This window comes from Halichoerus grypus, chromosome 5, assembly GCF_964656455.1.
Source record: "Halichoerus grypus chromosome 5, mHalGry1.hap1.1, whole genome shotgun sequence".
NCBI lineage: Eukaryota > Metazoa > Chordata > Mammalia > Carnivora > Phocidae > Halichoerus > Halichoerus grypus.
In genome coordinates, this window is record NC_135716.1 from 164,824,705 (window position 1) to 164,844,853 (window position 20,149).

General features: G+C 53.8%; 1 long non-coding RNA gene across 1 annotated transcript; it reads left to right on the forward strand.

The window, feature by feature from the left end:
• Positions 1–6,811: 6,811 nt before the first annotated feature.
• LOC144381779 (uncharacterized) lies at positions 6,812–11,044 on the forward strand. Its single transcript, XR_013447596.1, has 3 exons — positions 6,812–7,516; positions 8,356–8,606; positions 10,052–11,044. It is a non-coding gene; the product is annotated as an uncharacterized LOC144381779 (long non-coding RNA).
• Positions 11,045–20,149: the final 9,105 nt, after the last annotated feature.

Here is a 20,149-nt window from a genome sequence, read left to right on the forward strand (position 1 = left end):
GTGTAGGCAGCAGCCTGGGAACAAGGGGCCCTGGGATCGGGGGCTGGTTCTGCCACGCACTCGCTGGTCACTGCTCTCTGGTTTCGGCTTCCTTATCTGTAAATGAGAAGATGAAGGCTCTCTAGAGTCCTTTGGCTTCAAAAATCACTCTGAGCCTGTTTTCCCATTCAAGGGGCCTAATGCTCTCCTTCTCAGGATGCCCTGAGGTGAGGGTCATGTGAGGCCCAAATATGCTCCTTGGTACAACAGTGTGAAAATTACCCCACAAACAGTGTTGTCATCACTCACACCCCTGCAGTGAGGTGATGCTCAGGGTTGCCCTGCGTGCACATCTGAGCTGCTAGGAGTGAAGGGAAAACCAGTGTATTAACCCCCTGGGCAGGTGGTTCCCAAACTAGGACGGGACTGTGGATCCTGGGGGCCCCGGACCCTCTCCCCAGAAGGTTAAGGTGTCTCTGAAGCCAGATTCCTCTCATGGTCCCAGCAGGTGACATGGCATCTCAGATCTCCAGCTGCCTGTCCAAGGGGCCTTGGCAGAGCTGGGCCGTGGGGCACAGGAGAGGGAGGAGGACTTCTGGCTCCAGATGTTGGTGAAAAAACGTGAGCACTGGAATCAGGAAGACCTGAGGCCAAGGGCTGGCTCATCACTCAGTATTTGCAGGATTCTGGTCAAATCACTCGCCCGCCGGTCCTAACCCTGGGTTTCAGGGGGCATCTCCTGATGGCAATGCTGCCAAGGCACCTGGCACCACGCCTGGCCCAGGGTGAGTGCCCAGGACCCAGCAGCCAGCAAGGCGGCAGCAAGTCCCTAGAGCCCGCCCGCCAGGGGACTGGACTCTGCAGAAGCTGCCCCGGGGACTGGACCGTGGGGACAGGGGCACCAAGGGGCGAGTGCATAGGGAGCTGCAGAAGGCTAGATCCCCAGACCACAAAGGTATAACAGCTTGCATTTGCCTACTTGTTAGCACGTTAATGAAAGCAGGAATTATTTGTATCTAACAGCAGGTAGAGAGGAGAGTGTGGTCAGGAGTTCACTGATGAGCGGTGATGACAATAATTATGGTAACAGTAAGTCAAAGGCAAAAGTGTCAACAGATCAATCTGGAAGAAATGTCAATGTTAAGCATGAGTAAATGACTGTCACATGCATAAACAATGGGTGTGACCATGAGGGGGTGTGACGGGCACTGACCGTGTGGGGTCATAAGGGATATTGTTCTGTCGTTTTCTGTCTGTCTGCTTTTGGTTCAGGGTAATACTGGCCTCATGGAATGTACTGGAGAGTGTCTGCCCTTCTACTTATCAGTGCCATCTGTCCTAGTTGGAGAAAAGATTGGTGGCTCACAGCAGCCTCCGCCATCGGCCCTTCTCTGCAGAATAGATACTTGCCCTTCTTCATGTGACTCTGAACTTGGCTGCCCCCGCCCACAGCTGACACTCAGGGCTAGACCCCCAGGCAGCCTGGACTCCACCCTCCCCTACCCCTGCTCTCCTCCCCCCCTTAGCGTAGGGGCTGTTCTGCAGGATGTCTTTCCCTCCCCTCTTCCCGGTCCCCTCTGCCCCCTCGGGCTCCTGGGCCCGCTCCTCCCTCACCTGTGTTATTGCAACAGCTTCTGCCAGGGGTGCTAGAGTCCCCACCTCCGGTCCCTGTGCAGGGACAGTTTTCTAAAACCCCCGTGGGAGCAAATCACAGCCCTGCTCTTTTTTCCAATACTCCATTTCCTGAAAAGTAGGGATTCCCACATGATGCCCCTGGGGCACCCCACATGTGGAGGGAGGGTTTTTGGGTCCCTAGGGTGTCTGGGGGTGGAGGCTGAAGCAACCAGTTGCTGGCATCCTTGTTCTTTGAACTTCCCAGTTTAATTATTTCAAAACTATGCACATTTTATCCTGATGTATCCGTGGTATGTTTAATATAAAATAAGGGGCACTTTCCCAGATCTTGGAGTAAAGATGACACTCTGGGAAGATGCCCCTCCTGGTTCCATGGCTCACTGCTCTGCCTGTCCACGTGAGGCCAGCAATCAGAGCACAGGACCCAGACATCTTCTAGGGTGTCCACTTTACTCCAAGTTCAGGGAAAAAAATGCCCTTTATTTCATATTAGAACAATCATGAATGCGTTGTGCCAAGAGTCCCCAGAGTCGCACAAGCTCCAGGCTCCTCTGGGTGGGCCCCTGACTCACTTGCCCACATCACCACCTGCCCCCTGCACCTTTTTCCTTTCAGCCTGGCCCTCAGAACTCAAACACAGCAGAGGTACACAAGCTTATATATGGGGTAGCACGCATCGTCCTCACTGCGCACGCACACACACGCACCCCACTGCTCAAACAACCCTACCCCACCCCCCATTTGTCACCATTCCCCAGACAGGGCATAAAGATCCACACAGTCCCCTGGAGTTGGGGGAAGGGGGCTTGTGGGCCAGAGGCCATACTGAGCCCTTCGAATGCACTGTCTCCCCTGAAGATTTCCCCAGTGATGAAACCAAGCCCCGGAGAGACGGAGCCGCCATGCACCCAGCGCACAGTGTGGGCCCCCAGCCTGGGATGGAGCTCCTGTGTTCTAGGGCTAGTCCCTGGCCCCAGCCCCACTTTTTTGCTGAAGAGAGATTATCAAAGGAGCTGAACCTTCTAATGTTTAGCTGAGATGAATGGAATGAGTGGGGAAGGAGGCAGAGGTGATCTCACCACGGAGAGGGGCTCCAGCTCAGCTAGACAGGGAGGGGGCGGGGCAGCTTCCTGGGCCTCTGAGCACCTCCTGTGAATGTCTTGTTTCCATCCCAAGCTGCTTATGCTTGCTGGGGCAGCAGAACTTCCCACGCATGCATCCCATTCCCTCCTGAGGCTGTGCGCTGCTCACACCAACCTGACAGCAAGCTGCCTTTTCAGGGAAAAATTTCTCCTAGGCGATCTGGACAGAGAAGAGGAGACAAAGGCTGGTTCCTGAATTCTCTGGGTGGGAGCCCCCTCCCGCTCTCTGTGCCTCCGGGTCCCCCTGCAGAGAGGGGAGGAGGGATGCTGGGTGACCCAGACAGGGTTCTTCCTTCTCTGAGCCTCAGTTCCCTCATCTGGAAAATGGGATGGTAAGAGTCCCCTTCACTGTGGGTCACTGTGAGGCATATTGGAGGATGGGCTGAGTTCCCAGCACGTACAATATGCTGCTATTGTTGTTACTTTTCTCTATAGCATCTGACATGCCAGACTTTCTAAGCTGGGCTCTGGCCCCTGGTCCCAGATGATAGTTGGGGTCTGATGGCTGCTTCAGAATCACCTGTGAAGCTCTCCGAAATGCAGATCCCTGAGCCCCATCCCAGGAGAATCTGGCTCCTTGCTCTGGGGTGGGTGGGGGGAGAGTGGCCCCCTTGACTGTGGCCCTGGTGTCTCTAATGTCTTGCTGTTGGCAGGCTAACATGGGGGCGGGAGATAGGGGCAGGACAAGTCAAGAAAGGGACAGATTGGGGCTCATTCACTGAGTGTTGGGTCCACAGCATCAAGGCTCTAGCTAGCTCTAGCTTTCACCCCAGCTCTAGCCCCATCTTAAGGAAGGGGACACTGAAGCTCAGCAGGGGGACGGGACTCGCCCTGACCACACTCTGCACTGGGGCAGAGCTGCCACCAGTATGTGTGTGTGTGTGTGTGTGTATGTGTGTGTATATGTGTGTGTATATGTGTATGTATGTATGTGTGTGTGTATGTGTGTGTATGTGTGTGTATGTATATGTGTATGTATATATGTGTGTATGTATATATGTGTGTGTATATATGTGTGTGTGTATATGCATATGTATGTGTGTGTATATGTGTGTGTATGTGTGTATGTATATATGTGTATGTATATATGTGTGTGTATGTATATGTGTATATGTATATATATGTGTGTATATATATGTGTGTGTGTATATATATGTGTGTGTGTATATGCATATGTATGTGTGTGTATATGTGTGTATGTATATATGTGTGTGTATATGTGTGTGTGTATATGTGTGTGCGCGTATATGTGTATATATATGTGTGTGTATATGTGTGTATATATATGTGTGTATATGTGTGTGTATGTGTGTATATGTGTGTGTATATTTGTGTGTGTGTATATGTGTGTATATATGTGTGTGTATATGTGTGTGTATATGTGTGTGTATATATGTGTATGTATATATGTGTGTGTATATGTGTGTGTATATATGTGTATGTATATATGTATGTATATATATGTGTATATGTGTGTGTATATGTGTGTGTATGTGTGTATGTGTGTGTATATATGTGTGTGTATATATGTGTGTGTATATGTGTGTGTATATATGTGTGTATGTATATATGTGTGTATATGTGTGTATATATATGTGTGTGTATATGTGTGTGTATATGTGTGTGTATATATATATGTGTGTGTGTGTATTTTTTTTTTTTTAAGAGAGAAAGAGCAGAAGTGGGAGGGGCAGAGGGAGAGGGAGAGAGAATCCCAAGCAGACTCCGCAAGGAGCATTGAGCCTGACAGGGGGCTTGATCACACAACCCTGAGCTCACCACCTAAGCCAAAACAAGAGTCGGACACCCAACCGACTGTGCCACCCAGGCGCTCCTGCTGGAACATGTTTTAATCTTCTGTAATTGCCTTCCATCATGACCCTTATACAATCGGGCCATTATGTATTTTCGTGGGATTCTCTGCTTACTGTCAACTTCCTCACCAGCAGCGGGAAGCCCCCTTGCTGGGCATACGAGACACTGAATAAATGAAGGAATGAGTGATGGAACGTTTCATGGGGCTTCTTCCTAACCTTAGAACCTTCCCCAGGTCACTGTGCCCCACCCAGGGCTCTCCCCCTCTGCACTCTGCCTGCCTCTCACTGCCCTCAAGAGAGGAACCCGGGTCTTAGGGAGGCTGGAGACGGGTCTGAGATGGCCCAGACCCACTGTGTCCCTGCTCCAGCCTGTGGAGAGACACATGTCCTGCACTCTGATGCAGCCCACGCCACCCAACAGCGCAGGGCAGGGACTCTGCCATTTTAAAGGACTGCACTTGGGCTGCCCCCCACTGATTTCTTTCTTTCTTTGAGTCTTGTCCCCAGGCATGGGCCTTCATTATGACTTTCTCCTCCACCCGCACTAATGAGCAGACTGAGCAGAGAATCCCAGAGCTTGGCTGACCCGGTCAGCAGCAGCTAAAAAGTAAATGGCTGAGCTTTGAGGTGATTTTTCTCACCCTGCAGTATAAAATTGTGGCTCAGGGAGGCTTGAACAGCACTGGAGATTCTGTGTGAGCTGAGGCCTCTGTCATGCAGCCTGCGTGCTAAATCTCCTCCCAAATCCCTTCCTGCTGCACTAACATGGGGCTGGGGTCTTCAGGAGGCTCTTGGGGTGGACAGAGGAATAGCAGCTAGTCCCTGTCAGCATCACACATGGTCCCGACCATGGGAGGTTAGTGCAGGAAGGTACAGTTCTTGCACTGTTCGGTCAACAGCCCCACCGACACCTGCTCTGTGCCGGGCCTGTCCTGGGTTCTGGGGCTGCAGGGCTGGCTTGGTCATCACCCCTGCCCGTGGGGAGCTCAGTCTGGGGGCTGGTGGATGGATCACCAATGGAGGCCCAGAAAGGTGCGTGATTCCACTGGACCTTACAATCAGACAGGGGGCTGGGTTAGGATAGAGCCCAGGACCCCTAATGCCGGGCTGTCCGCCCAGGACTTGCATCCAGGTGTCCCGCCAGTGTCAGGAGATGTTTCCTGGGGAAAGACCTTCCCTCATGATAAAAACTGTACGTGGAGGCGGAATCCACAGGAAAGGGATTTGGCCAACCCCGCCCCATCCAGGTCCAGGCCCCTTGGCCGCTCCCCTTCCAGCTCCACCCAGTGCTTTCCCCCAGAAATACCCTGCACCAGTGAGGAACTTCTCAATCAAAAGTAACAACAAATGGGCTGAGCAAATGGGAATTTGCTGGCTCAGCTGAGGACAGCAGGGGTGGGTCTACCCAGACCCCATTTCTCTGACATTCTCGCCTCTCTGCCCTCCTCCCCACGTCACCTTCATCCCTGGCCTCCAACATCTTCCTCCATGGAGCCAGAAGAAGAGCGCACGTGCATCTGGGAGCTAGCAACCTTGAAGGAGAGGGGAGGATCCCGTTCCCAGAAACCCTGGCAAACATCTGGCCTTTCATTGGCCTGAGCTGGGCCACGTGCCCTTTCCTGAACCAATCAGGCACCAGCAGGATGAGTGTAGGCTGACTCCTTAAGCCAATCAGGCTCCACCCCTGGGGCTGGGGGGGGGGTGGGTCATCCAGACCACGTGACTGAGAGGGGCACAAGGCAGTTTCGCAAAGGAGAGTCTGGTGGGCTTGGTGGGACGAGGTGAGGGGGAGGCTGGGGAGGCAGCAAAGCGCTGGGACAGAGGCCACCCCCGACATGAAAGTAGCGTCCAATCAATGAGAAGCGCTTCCTGCCACTCCGGTCCCACCTGCCATGTCCTACCTTATGTCCAAGCCTGCTGAGTGGCATGTAGTCCCCGTACCCCACCATACTGGCACATGACCCCATTCATTTGCCCTGGCTGTACCCTCCCGCTGGGATTCTCAACCAGCCCCCACGCGCGCTTCATCCGTTAGATTGCAGCTCAAGCTCCACCTTTTGCAACTATGAAATAGGTCACCTCTGCTGGGGGCTCCCACCACCATCATTCACTGCTTCATTACAGTCAGGGTTCCTATGGTCCTCCACCCCAGCCCTCATACACAGAATTTGCTAGTTCCTTGAAGGTGTGGACCTGGACACGTCTTAATTAATGTCTCTATTCCCAGCCTCTAGATACTGCATGGCTGAGGCCGAGAAGTCAATAAATATTTATTGAGTTAATGAAAATAAATCTGTGTTGAAGACATGACTTCTATGAAGTTTGCGTTTTAACAAAGGACAAAGCCTCACGCCATAGGAATGAAGCTCCAATGGTAGAATTTCAGGCACCAGCAAACCGGGGACAGAAGCTTCCTCTATTCTTTAGCGCCTGGAGGAGGAACGGGAGGTGGAATTTTCCATTCATGGCTTTCCAGTGCAAAAATAATCATGCGGTTTTTTAAAAAAATAGAAATGTGTCATGGAAATGAAAGTGTTTCCCCTTTGACTTTCTGGTGGAAGCAAACTTCTCTAGTCCTGTCAGGGTTCCCTGCGTGGGTTCTGGTTGACTTAGAACACTGTTTCTTCACATTTTTCCTTCCTCGCCTTGTGGCAAAGCCCTGGCTGACTTTCCCTTCATCCGAGCTCTTCAAGTCCATGGCCGCTGAGCCCTGCCTCTCAATGCCGCTCTACGGGTCGGAGAAGAGCCTCAAGTTAGTTGGGAGTTTTGGAGAAGCCTTGTTCTGCAGCTCAGACATTTCCATGTCAAGCCCACGGAGCTGGCTGCCTATCCCGAGCTGACCTGGGGCCCGTCCTGATCACGGGGCCCCTCCCTGGTCCTCAGGCAGAGCCCCCCTCGCGCCCTGACTCTGTCCTCGGCATCTGGAGCAGAAGAGGTGCTAGTGTGTGTTTGTATGAATAAATGGATGGATGGATGAATGAATGAATGAATGTGCGAACGGACTTACCGTGAAGATAATAACAGCAACCCTACCCTGGGAGGTGGGAGGAAAAAGCCTGGAGGTGGAGCCAGGCAGGTGGGGTTTGCACTCAGCTCCACCCTACCTGGCTGTGTGACCTTGGGCGGATCCCTGTCCCTCTCTGACTCTCATCCCTGAGGTGGGGGAGGTGACACCCACCGACCAGTTGGTAGCCGGTCTCTCAATAGGCACATAATAAATGTTAACTTGATCATGTCCTCTTAGGAGAGTTTCTTCTTCATTACTTGGGTGTCCACAATATTTCTGATGCAAAGTGAACTCCTACAAAGTAAGCACTGTTCTTGGCCATTTTTCTTTGTTTCTTTATTAATGTAGTGCATATTGTTCATATATTCGCCCTGTGCCCAGGGATGAACCCCACCCCAGCCCTTTTGGGCCTCACAGGTCTGTGTTGAAGCAGATGGGAATTAGGGAGAAGCCTCCAGAACTGAGGCCTCCATGAGCCTCCCACCTGTGCAGGTGAGAGTTTACCGAACTACCTCACAGGGTCAAGGCAGGGCTGACAGACCCAGCTAAACCCACCCCACTTCCTTGAATATCACAGCCGGAAACAGAAGCTTGAGTACCAGTCAGGAGCAGGTACTTGCAGACAGAGCTACAATTCATTCAAAGCAGAACAATTCAAGTTGCCCTGTAATGACCCCATGGTTTATCTACTCATTTATGCTGCAAATAAATACATCTTAAAGAGCCATATCTTCTCGAGAGTTCATGACTTTTCTAGATTCATCTCTCTTAACAGATCTTCCACAAGAATGAATGAGAACTAGTCATTTAAAAGAAAAGCTGGAAGAAAAGGTTATCAGCTAATAGAGATGAAATTCTGACTTTAACACAATATGCTTAAAAGAAAGTGCTGTGTTTTGCCAAAGAACTGGCAATGAACCTCTTGCCACTAATGGTTCGTAAAAGCTGAAGGGAAGAAGGCTGGGACGCAGGTGCCCCACCACTAACCAGGTGGACAAGAATAATGCTTCCCATGAGATTCTCAAGGTAAATGGACAGCGTCCATGTGCACAGAGAATCCACTTCCGTAGACTGAGTTCAGGCCAGACCCACTTCTTCAAAACCCGTCAGACGCATGAGACGTCAGGGGGTCAGGAGAGGGACAGTCAGGGACCCCCCATGTGGGATTCTGGAAAAGATAGCCGGAGTGAATGATAGTTGCAGGAATAACAACCCTCTTTACGTCCAGGGCTCCAGTGTCTAGAAGGCCCTAGAAGACTGTTCCACGGAGGCTGCACCAATTTAATTGCCACCAACACCACACGGGGGCTCCCTTTTAGCCACATTCTGGTCAAATAATTGTTGTTTCTTGTCTTTTTGATTCTAGCTATCCTGACAGGTGTGAGGTGATTTCTCATTGTGGTTTTGATTTGCATTTTCCTGATGAGGGTGTTGGGCATCTTTTCATGCATCTGTTGGCCATTTGGATGTCTTCTTTGGAAAAATGTCTATTCAGGTCCCCTGCCCATTTTTAAATTGGATTGTTTGTTTTTTGTTATCTAGTTGTATAGTTTCTTTATATATTTTGCATATTAACCCCTTGTTGTGTATGTCATTTGTGAATATCTTCTCCCATTCAGTGGGTTGCTTTTTCGTTTGCTGATGGTTTCCTTCACCGTGCAAAGGCTTTTTAGTTTAATGTAGGCCTGTTTGTTTATTTCTGCTTTTGTTGTCCTTGCCTGAGGAGACTGGTCCAAAAAAATATCCCTATGACTAATGTCAAAGGCTTACTGCCTGTTTGCTTTTTTTTTTTTTTCTTTCTTTCTTTCTTTCTTTCTTTCTTTCTTTCTTTCTTTCTTTCTTTCTTTCTTCTTTCTTTCTTTCTTTCTTTCTTTCTTTCTTTCTTTCTTTCTTTCTTTCTTTCTTTCTTTCATATTTATTTGACAGAGAGAGACAGCAAGAGAGGGAACACAGCAAGGGGGAGTGGGAGAGGGAGAAGCAGGCTTCCCGCTGAGCAGGGAGCTCCATGTGGGGCTCGATCCCAGGACCCTGGGATCATGACCTGAGCTGAAGGCAGACGTTTAACAACTGAGCCACCCAGGCTCAGTTTTCTGCCTGTTTTCTTCTAGGAGTTTTATGGTTTCAGGTCTTGTACTTATGTCTTTAATCCGTTTTGAGTTAATTTTTGTGTATGGTATAAGAAAGTGGTCCAGTTTCATTCTGGTGCATGTAGCTGTCCAGTAGACCCAACACGATTTATTGAAGAGATGGTCTTTTCCCCATTGCCTCCTTTGTTGTAGATTAATTATTGTAAACATGGATTAACATGTGAACATGGGTTTCTTCCTGGGGTCTCTATTCTGATCTATTGATCTATGTGTCTGTTTTTGTGCCAGTACCATACTGTTTTGAAGACTATAGCTTTATAGTATGGAGGTTCCTCCAAAAATTAAAAGTAGAACTACCATATGATCCTGTAATTCTACTTCTAGGTATTTATCTGAAGAAAATGAAAGCACTAATTTGAAAAACTACAAGCACCTCTATGTTCACTACAGCATTATTTACAATAGCCAAGACATGGAAGCAGCCCTTGTCCATCGATAGATGAATGGATAAAGAAGATGAGACTACTACTCAGCCATAAAAAAGAATGAAATCTTGCCATTTGCAACAACATGGATGGACCTGGAGGGTATCATGCTAATTGGAATAAGCCAGTCAGAGAAAGACAAACTCCATATGATTTCACTCATATGTGGAATCCAAAAAACAAAACAAACAAACAGAACAGAAATAGACTCTTAAAGACACAGAGAACAAACTGATGGTTGCCAGAGAGGGTGGGCATAATAGGTGAAGGGGATTAAGAGGTACAATCTTCCAATCATAAAGTAAATAAGTCATGGGATGTAATGTACAGCATAGGGAATATAATCAATAATATTGTAACAACTTTGTATGGTGACAGATGGTAACTTATTGCGATGACCATTTTGTAATATATATAAATAGGGAATCACTATGTTATATACCTGAAACTAATACCATGTTGTATGTCGATTATTAGTCAATAAAAAGGTAGAAAAAATAAAAGGCCCCTGCAGACCCCCCAGCTCAGGGCGACACCTGCTGCCTGATCTGTCGTGTCTTCTGTGCCCCACCCTGGACCAGGCACTCTACTTTTGGGCTCATAGCCTCGGTTTCTCTCTTGAACCTGAATCTGAGCCTGGTCTGCCTTCCCAGCTCCAAAGCCCCTCCTGGCACTGACTGTGACTCCCTTCTCTCTCTCCACTCCATCTTAGACCCCAAGAGCCCCCACACCAAGCCCCCAGCACAGGCATCAGAGGAAAACCCAGTGCTCCTCTCACCTGAGCCCACGCACAGAGGAAATGACACCAGGGTCCGCCCTGGAAGGCGCAGCTACGACGTCTCAGGACGGTGGGGATTTGCCTCCCTCCCGACCAGCAGATTCTTCATTTCGTGAGAATGGCAGCCCGCTCCCCGGCAGGTATGTTCAGCTTCGGCTGCCTTTAATTCACTTGCCACCATCAGGCCCCCGTCAGTGCTGGGACTCCTGCTCTCTCCCGGATGCCTCCTTTCCTGTTGCTGCAAACTGTTTTCAGTTCCAGCAAAGTGGGTCGCCGGCTTTGCAAAAAGTCAGAGTCTCTGGCCCTGGAGGAACAGCTTTCCACCTTCTTTCCATCCCTCCTGCCAGACACCGAGTCCTCGTCGTCGGGGCCACAAAGGGAGGTGGGACGGGGCCTTGGATGTGACAGAAAGGTCTCTCCCTGCGGCCGCAGATGCCACTGTGATGATGTGCCCACCTCCAGCCCCTGGGGCTCAGAAGTCCTTGGGGAGAACCAAGCGACTCTGAGGCCTGGGATGGGTGAGCAGAGGTGGGCAGGTGCCTCTCCTTCCATTGGTGCGTCGGTGCGTCGGGTTCAAGGCGAAGCAGCCTCTGTCCAGTGCAGACGACGCCTTAACACACTCTTCGTCAGGGGCGCTGGGGGGGAGGCAGACCGCGGCTGGAGGGCTGGGCCCCGGAGAATTCTCCTCTCCCCCCGCTGACATGTGGGGCTCCTGTGAGCCGGGTCAGCAGGTGGTGGAGCAAAGTCGGGTGCGGCAGGGGTGGGGGGGAGGGGTGCGAGCCCCAGACTCTGTGGCTCTCTCTCGCTGCCTCTCTCTCTGTGTATTAATCTCTCCCTCTCTCTCTTTTTTTTTTTTGTCTTGCTATCTGTGTCCCTTTTTCCTTTTGTGTCCCCACACTTCATTTTGCCCCACATTCCATCCTCAGCCTGGCTGTGTCTGTCCCTCCCCACTTCTGTCTGGATTCCTATATTGGGGCAGCGGTGGGGGGGGTTGTGGGTTACTCCTCTTTGTCTTTACGCCTCGTCATGTCTCACTTCCATCCTTTGTGCCAGAGGCTCCTTCATCTGTGTGTGGGGGGGTGTTTGCGGGTATATGTGTCCGTGTCTTCCCCTTCTTAGGTATGTTTCTGCCTTTATCTCCCTCTAGGTGCCCCCCCCCCCCCGCCCCGTAAATCTCTTTCCTTTTCTCTCCCTACTTTCCTCTCTGTGCTGGTTGCCTCTGTCACTCCCCCACTCATCCCTCCTTGGACTTGCTCCCTCTCTCCATGCACCCACCCCATATTTGCTGCTCATATCCGCAGAGAAACCTGAAAGCCACTGAGGACGAGGGCCTCACATTCCAGGGAAGAATCAGCCATGATTTGGGGCAGGCAGGCGGCTCTCAGCAGGTACTCAGGAAAGGACCGTGAGCTGCTGAGACCCATTGGGGGTCAGCACGTCAGGCAGACTCAGAAGGCCTGGGTTCCTTCCTGCTCTCTCCCTCCTAGCTCCTCCCTTTTCTGGGCCTCAGTTTCCCTCATATGTATGCTGGGGGGCTGCTTGGCCCAGATGATTGTTATACTACTACTAACTGGAAGCTAGCACATCTGGCACCTGCTGGCCTGCCCCTCACGGAATCTTCTCCACGGCAGTGTTAACTAGCCTGTGCCGAGAAGGGCCGAGCCCCAGGCAGGTGAGAGAGCTTGGCCAACGCAGACTGCAGAGCCCAGCGGGCTGACTCCCAGGCCCCAGAGCCTGCCCGTGGCACCCTAGCCCCTTCCCATCAGCTGTGGGACCCCTCAGCAGGCCTGAATGATGGTCGTCCGCCCTCTGTCTGCACTCACGCTGCCCCGTAAGTGGCTGAGAGCTGGCGGGGGACGGGGCAAGAGCAGGAGAGGGAAACCCACCAGCGGGGGTCCTCAGGTCGGCATCTGCGGCACATTCCATACGCCACAGGGTCTCCCCACCCCATCCTGCAAATAAGAGCAGGCAGAGCTCACCTGCCTTCCTGGCGGCCCTGTCACCTCCGGGCCCAGCAGCCCCTCCTCCCTGCCCCTCTGCCCCTCGGAGCTTCTGTCTCTCCCCGGCTCAGGACCCTCTCTGCTGCCCTTCCTCCCTCTGGGGTCTCTGGGCCTCTGTTAGGGTTCTTCTCTCTCCATTTCTCCCGCTCTCTCTCTCTCTGATCTCTGGGCTTTCTCCCTCTCCCTCCCCAATTTCTCTCTTTCTTTCCCTCCCCTGGCCTCTCTCACCATTACATGGGCCTCCCATTGTCTTGGCCTGTTTCTCTGGCTCCAGTCTATTCTCCGTCACTATTTTCCTTGTTACTGACTCACTTTCTGTCTCCCTCAGGGTCTCTCTTGGAATCCGTTTCTCTGATGTCTCTGTGTGCACACGTGTGTACATGTTTCCCTCCCTGTCACACGGCATGCGCACACGGACACACACAGGCATACAGACCCCCCCACCCACCCACCCCCGCCCCAGGCCTCTGGTCCCGTCCCAGCTCCTTCCTGCTCGCTCACAGACAAGGCCCAGCTCCGGGCAGCAGCTCCACAGCAGGCCAGGCTCCAGGCATCTGTTCAGGGCTGGACCAGGAACAGAAAACCAGCAGGAGGCCCTACGTGTGGGGAGGATGAGGGCAGAGTGCCAGGACCAGCGGGAGGGGCCGCCCTGGACCGGGGAGGGAAAATTTGATTTTCAAAGCACAAACGTGTGGGCATTTAATCCTGGATATTCTCTGGCTCCTTCCACAGCCTCATATCTCCCTCCTCATTGCCTTCTTCCTCCAGATTTGTTCCCAGCATGACCCCAGCAAGTACCTTGACACTGCAGGCAGGGCTGGGCCGGAGGTGGAGGGCCTGGCAGGCAGGGGCGCAGGGGGAGTCTAGAGCAGGGGGATCTGCCCCTTCAAAGCCAGGCCTGCCCACCCCCTCACTCCTGCACTTACGGGGCCTCCCTGTCTGCTCCCCAGACTGTCCCAGCACCTTCCTTGGAGACGCCTGGCCCCTGAATCTAGAACTCCTCACCAGTAAAACGAGGTCAGGAGTGGTCCTCACCTCCCAGGCCTCGAGGATAGGCCGAGAGCACCATGAGCACAAGTGCTGGCTGGCCGGGGACGGTGGCTGATGCAAAGGAAGGAGCAGGGCGCAGCTCAGCGCCCGGTGCATGGTGGGCACGGCATACGCAGCGCGGTGAACGAATGAACACGTGGATAAGATGTGTCTGTAACCCCCCTCCATTCCACTATTCTCAGGACGACTTCAGGTGCGATCGTGCGTCCGTAATGATCCACGGTCTGCTGCAGTACCGCATCGGCCGCCTCTGATCACTTCCGGCCAGGCCTGGCAGACAGAGCGCAGAGGAGGGGGAGGAGGGGAAGGAAGATCAAGTCAGCCTTGCCCAGAGCCCCAGGACACTGCCTGCCGGATGCCCGGAAGGGGACCCAGCCAGGCCACAGAGGCCCCCAAGAGATGGAGCCTCTCTTAGGCCAGGCCCGGGGTGCTGAAAGCTCAGTCTGGCTTCTCTCTGAGGCTCCTGGCCCAGGCGCCACCAGCTTCTCTGTCTTCCAGCTCCAGGACAGAGGCCACACCCTCTGCAGGGCACTGCCAGGCCCTCCTCCACCCAGCCCTACCAGCCTTCTCTCCTCTGTCCCAGGCCATGACTGCCTCTGAACCTGGCCAGTCCCTGCCTGTGCCCTCCTCCTTGATTTCACCTGTCCTTTAAGACCCACCTTGATCTCCCACCTCCTCCAGGAAGCCCCCCTCCTTGTTAGTCTCCCCCCAGTACAGACCCTCATAGTCAGAAAGAGTCAGGAATGGAGGGTCAAGAGGCCAGCCCAGGGGCAGGTGGAGCCTCCCAGAGAGGTTCACCAAGTTCAAGTGCAGGCTTTCCTTACTCCTGCTGTGGGCTCTGCAGCAGGTTCCCTTCCTCACTGAGCTTGCTTCCCTATCGGCGAAGCAGGGACGATGGCATGCCCTCCCTGGGCTGCAGGAGGGTTCAGTGAGATCCAACAATGCAATCTGCCAGCACACAGTAGGCCCTCGATCTGGGTATGTCCACCACTCCCAGCCCAGTCTGGATGAGGAAACAGAAGTCAGGACAGAGAAAACTTTCCACCAGGGGAAAGAGCCTGTCTTTGGTGATCCTCTAGTCACGACTCTTCCCCAACACTCAGTGGCTTCCAGAGCCAGCAGGGCCTCCTGGGCATGGGACCCTGGGAAAGCCTTCATGTTCTGGAGCACACAGTAGGGGTCACAAAGGCCCATTGCAATTCCTACATTAGAATCATGACACACACCAACCACGTGTTGAACCTTGCGCTAAGGGTTCACTGGCTGGCACAGTGACGTAAGCTCTCCCAGACTCAGTTGCCCATGTGCACCTTGGGGTCTTGACCCTCCCTTCATGGCTGCTCTGAGCTAAGGGAGCGGGATCATGGTCTGCACATGACATGTGCTGAACTGTATCCATACCGGGTCACGTCGGCATCTTGGTCGGTTCCCTGGCTGTGCCTGTTCCGGGCCTGCCACGCTCAGAGCCTGCGCTGGGCCCCTCTGCCTCGGCGCTGAGATTCTGTTCCTGCCCCCAGGGCTCCGGGACCTGCCTCAGACGCACCCCCGGGCCCCCACCGGGCCAGCTCACCTGGCTCTGAAGCTCTGTCCGGAACTGCTGCAGCCTGAATCTGGCTCCAGGAATGACCGGGATGACAGCGGTCACGGTCAGAAGGGAAATCAGGGGTGACGTAGGCAGAGCGGTCACTCCGCCGGGCACCGTGGTCAGTGTCCTTCTGGCCCATCTCACTCGCTCCTCACCGAACACGTCTATTACTGTCCCTGTTTCAGAGCTGATGCCACCCAAGCTCAGAGAGGTCATGGCTGCCCATGGTCACACAGCCTGGAGGTGGCTGAGCAGGGCCTGGGGAGGTGGCCGGGTCCCCTCCCTCACGCCCCTCCCCCACGGGCTCCTGGAGAACAGAGCCCGTACCCATCCACCTCTGGTCGGCACCCGCACCAGCAAAGCCACTGAGGCAGAAGGCAGGGACTGGGGGCCAAGGGAGGGTGGCCTCCATGCTCTGGACTCCATGGACTCAGGATTCCTGGACGGGGCACGAGGAGACCGGATTCCGGCCCCCATTCGGCTGCCACTTCTCTGGGTGCCCGAGCAGGTCACCCCCGCCCCTTCAGGCTCAGTTTCCCCATCTAGAAAATGGAGGTCTTAGAGTCCAGGATACGTTCCTTGGTTTTCTAGGTTGAATATTTGGGTCTCTGCCCCTGGTGCTGGCAGGTGACACCCCGAACACTCCCCTTTCCCCCTAAGCCTAATCCTCCTGAGCCTCTAACAGCAGCTCAGTCGCCAACCCGCACCCTGCCCCCCCGCCCCTGGCACTTTCTCCCCCCATCCCAGACAGTGCGCTGTGTGCTGCTGGGACCCCCAGTCAGGGCTAACTCACCCTGGGGGTCTGCACTGCACGAGAGGCACCTGCAGCTATAGAATAATTACTTGCATTTGTTTATTTATTTTTGGTCTCAGGTGGCAAGGGATTTAAAACGTATTTTTGGACTAGAATCGAGATAGAGAGATTGTGAAGTAGATTGCAAAAGTCACATGACTTTGAAAAGTAAACACAAGATGTCAAGGGTCCTTCTCCAGGAAAAGTTAAGAAACATTGGAGGAAAAAAGATCTTTGGAAGCACAAGGGCAGGGGCTCACCCCCGTCTCTATCCCTCAGCAGCTGTGCAGGCTTGGGCAACTTGGGGCGCCTCCCTGAGCATCAGTTTCTCCATCTGTTAAATGGGCAGAGGTGTGCTGGGTGGATAGGAACGGGGCCTTAGTTCTTTTGGTGTGTAGTCAGGTATCATCCTGAGTATTTGTTGATCAGAGTTAAATGCGTGGTATGAAAGGAGAGAGGAATTTATTTCAGGAGGCAGGTGCCTGGGCGGAAAGAGGGAAGTGATGGAGGTGGGTAGGGATGTGTGCATCATCCTCTTTCCCTTCCCTGCCTCTGGGACAGGGTTCCGATCCCCTGGGCAGAGGGGTGAGGACCAGAACCTGGCTGTGTCAGGAGATGCTGCGTGAGGCCCAGCACCCAAGCACTGCTGTGTAGGGTCCCAGGTCACATCCAGGTGGAGATGGGGCCTTCTCCCCAGAGCAGGCCACAGACCCAGCACCGCCTGGGCCTTCTGGGGTCACTGGCTCTCTGACAGGGAGAGCCCTGGACACCGGCGGCAGGGGTAGCAGGCCCCACTGAAGGCCTGGAGGGGTCGGCGGTCCACGAAGAGGGCAGTGTGGACGGCTGAGGGTGATTGGAGGCCTGAGCGTGTGTCCCCCACCCCTGGACGCTCACAGGTAACGGGAGAGACCCTAGCAGGGAGTGAGGTTCTGGGCTCATCAGGTGGGTGAAGGGATGTCATCTGACGTTAGCCCAGGCCCCTTTATATCTTGCTGTGAGACATTCTGATTCCAGGAGAATAATCTCCCCTTCGCAGAGCTGCCGGCTCCGAGGGACGCGGTGCGCCGAGGGATGCTAACAGCTGTTTCCAGGAGAAGGACTTCATCGTGGAATCTGCTTGGGTGACCGCATTAGTTCCTTTTGTTTTTATCTTTGATTTTCCTTCATAGCAACCTCAAAATCTCAGGGGCTTATAGCAGCACACATTCCTCTTTCTCACTCGCGGGCCTGGTAGGCAGAGCTGCTTGGGGCTTCCCCGGAGCTGCGTGGCTGTCCCCAGGCGGCTCCACGTCCTCGTGGCCCACGCCCCAGATGCAAGGATGTTGGGCACACGAGCGACAGATGCCTCTCAAGGCCTCAGCTCAGAATTGGCAACCGTCACTTGTACGCCTGTTCCTTTGGCCAAAATGCATTACACAGCTGCACCCATCAGAAGGTCAGGGAAGTACGCTTTGTCCGCCGCATTGTCGTCCGCAGGGTCACATGGCCGAGGGCACAGGTGGGGGGACTTGGGAACAGGCCCCATCTGCTGCTTTAACACTGTGGCCTCGGCTCCTTCTGCAGAGTCACGGAGCACCCAGACCCCGTGTGTCTCCCGCGCATCCCGCGTCCCCGACTCCTTCTCCTTTATCCTTACAAGTATGTCCGCTGCCTGAGCCCCATCCCATGGCTGTGAGATGTCCTGTCTAAGCGTCAGCAGTTCCCTGGGGCTTGGGGGCCCTCTGGTTTCCTAGTTCCACCCCGTGTCAGCCCTCTCCCCCCACTACCGTCTCCCCACCCCCCTGCACTAGGTGTGGGGCCCAGGCTTGAACATTCAAACCCTCCTTCCTGCTTGGCCGAACAAAGACCATCTGTTTTGAGTTTCTATCCTTCAGTATTACAGAACACTACTGAAAGCTTATTATTATTTTTTTATTGTTGTTGTTATTGTTTTGCCTCAAACATAAGGACATTCTCTCCCCCACCTGTCTGTAGGCCGAAGAGAACTCTACGAAGCTTCACCTCCCACCAGCCGACCTGCTGGGACTGGGCTCTTCTGTCCTGCTGCGCGCATCTGCGCACAAAGGTGGGCTTGGCCCGGGTGGCCTCTTTCTCGGCGCATCTGTCACCCGACAGTGGGTTAGGTGGAGGGAGCTGCGCCAAGGCCTCCGGGCACTGAAGGAGCCCCCAGTCAGTGCGAGTTCTCCTTTTCGTTGGAGAACACCCCACCTTGGGCTGACCCATAATCACTATCCAAGCCAGGACATTTGAGAGCACAAGGGGACACTGCTATGAATTACATCTAGACAACAGGACAAACCGGGGCTGCCCCAGGCCAAGTGGGACTTGTGGTTGCCTGACCCCACCCTGGACCGAATCAGGGACCCTGGTTCCCCCCCCCCAGCCCCGCCCTCCCACCTCCACAGTCCCACGCCCACCCCCGGAGCAAGGGCTGCCTCCTGGGCCTGGGTGCGGCCCTGGGCTGGGCAGGGGCCATGCAAGCCAGCCTGCACTCAGACTCTGCTGGAGCAGCCGGCCCTGTGTTACATCTGGAAGGTCAGTCTGCACTCAGGGCTGGAAGGAGGGCATGCGTCTGCAAGACTCCAGCCTTCCACTGCTCTGCCTGAAAGCTGTTTCCTGGCCCTTTTCAGTAGTACAAGTAAGGCCCCTGGGAGAGGTCTGTGTCCCCAAGGGCTCCCTGGTGCATAGAAGCTGAGTCCTCCAGACCTCTGCGGACAGGGGACCTGACTTCCCCAGAGAAGCGGGGGTGACGGAGGGCAGTGTGACCTCAGCCAGATCCTGGCTCTGCCACAGTGTAACTTACGGCAGATGACCCCCCCTTCCCTGAGCCTCAGTTCCCTCATCTGCAGAGTGAGTACGATTACGCCTTTTCCCCAGATCGTCATGAGAACTAAATGCACCTTGATATCACAGAATGTCATTTCTGCCCCCATAGGGCCCATCCCACCCATGTCTAAGCGCACACACACACACACACACACACGTCTGCATACACACACACAGACACGCACTCCCACACACGCACGCGTGCACGCACACACACACAAACCAGACACGTATGCTGGTACCTCTAGGATACATTCCCCTCCCCTCTGGTTCCCAAGTTCTCTTGGTCCTTCAGGGGCTCAGCTTAGACCTCCCCCTCCACGAAGTCTCCCCAAGGCTCTTCTGGAGCATCCCACTCCCAGCTTACCTTGGAGTAGGTGACCCCCTTCCCATACTGCAACCCCAAGGCCCGGAATGGGCCGTCGTGGCTCATGCATCCCCTTCTCCATCAGTTTCACATACATAATTTATCCGATTATGCAAGAAATACGTAATAAGCCCCAAAAATGTGCCAGCACGGTGCTAGGCTTTGGGGCTGTGAATGAGATTTGATTCCTTTCCTCAGAGATCTTGGTCTAAGAAGAAGAGATATCTGCTTCACCTTGACCTTTAACCCTCAATCACTGAACAAAGACCCGTCTAGAAGGGTCTTCTGGTGGTGGATCCTGGGCTAGAACAGAAAGAGGATCCCACAGCACTTGGAGGCCTTGCCTCACCTGCACTGGTTCTAGCAACTTCCAAGCTGGAGTCCTAGGAGGTTGGTGGAGTCAAAGCACCTCCTTCTCCAGCCCAGAGCTCTAATCACAGCTCACTTGCTGCTCTGGGGAATGATTACCTGGCAAGGTTCATCCGAGCCCTTGGCTCCCAGAGCCCTCCCCACCCCCGCATCCGCCCTGCACCAGACAACCCTGATGGTAGCTGAAAAGCTGCTCCCCTGGGGGTGAGGGGAGAGAAATTACTTCTCC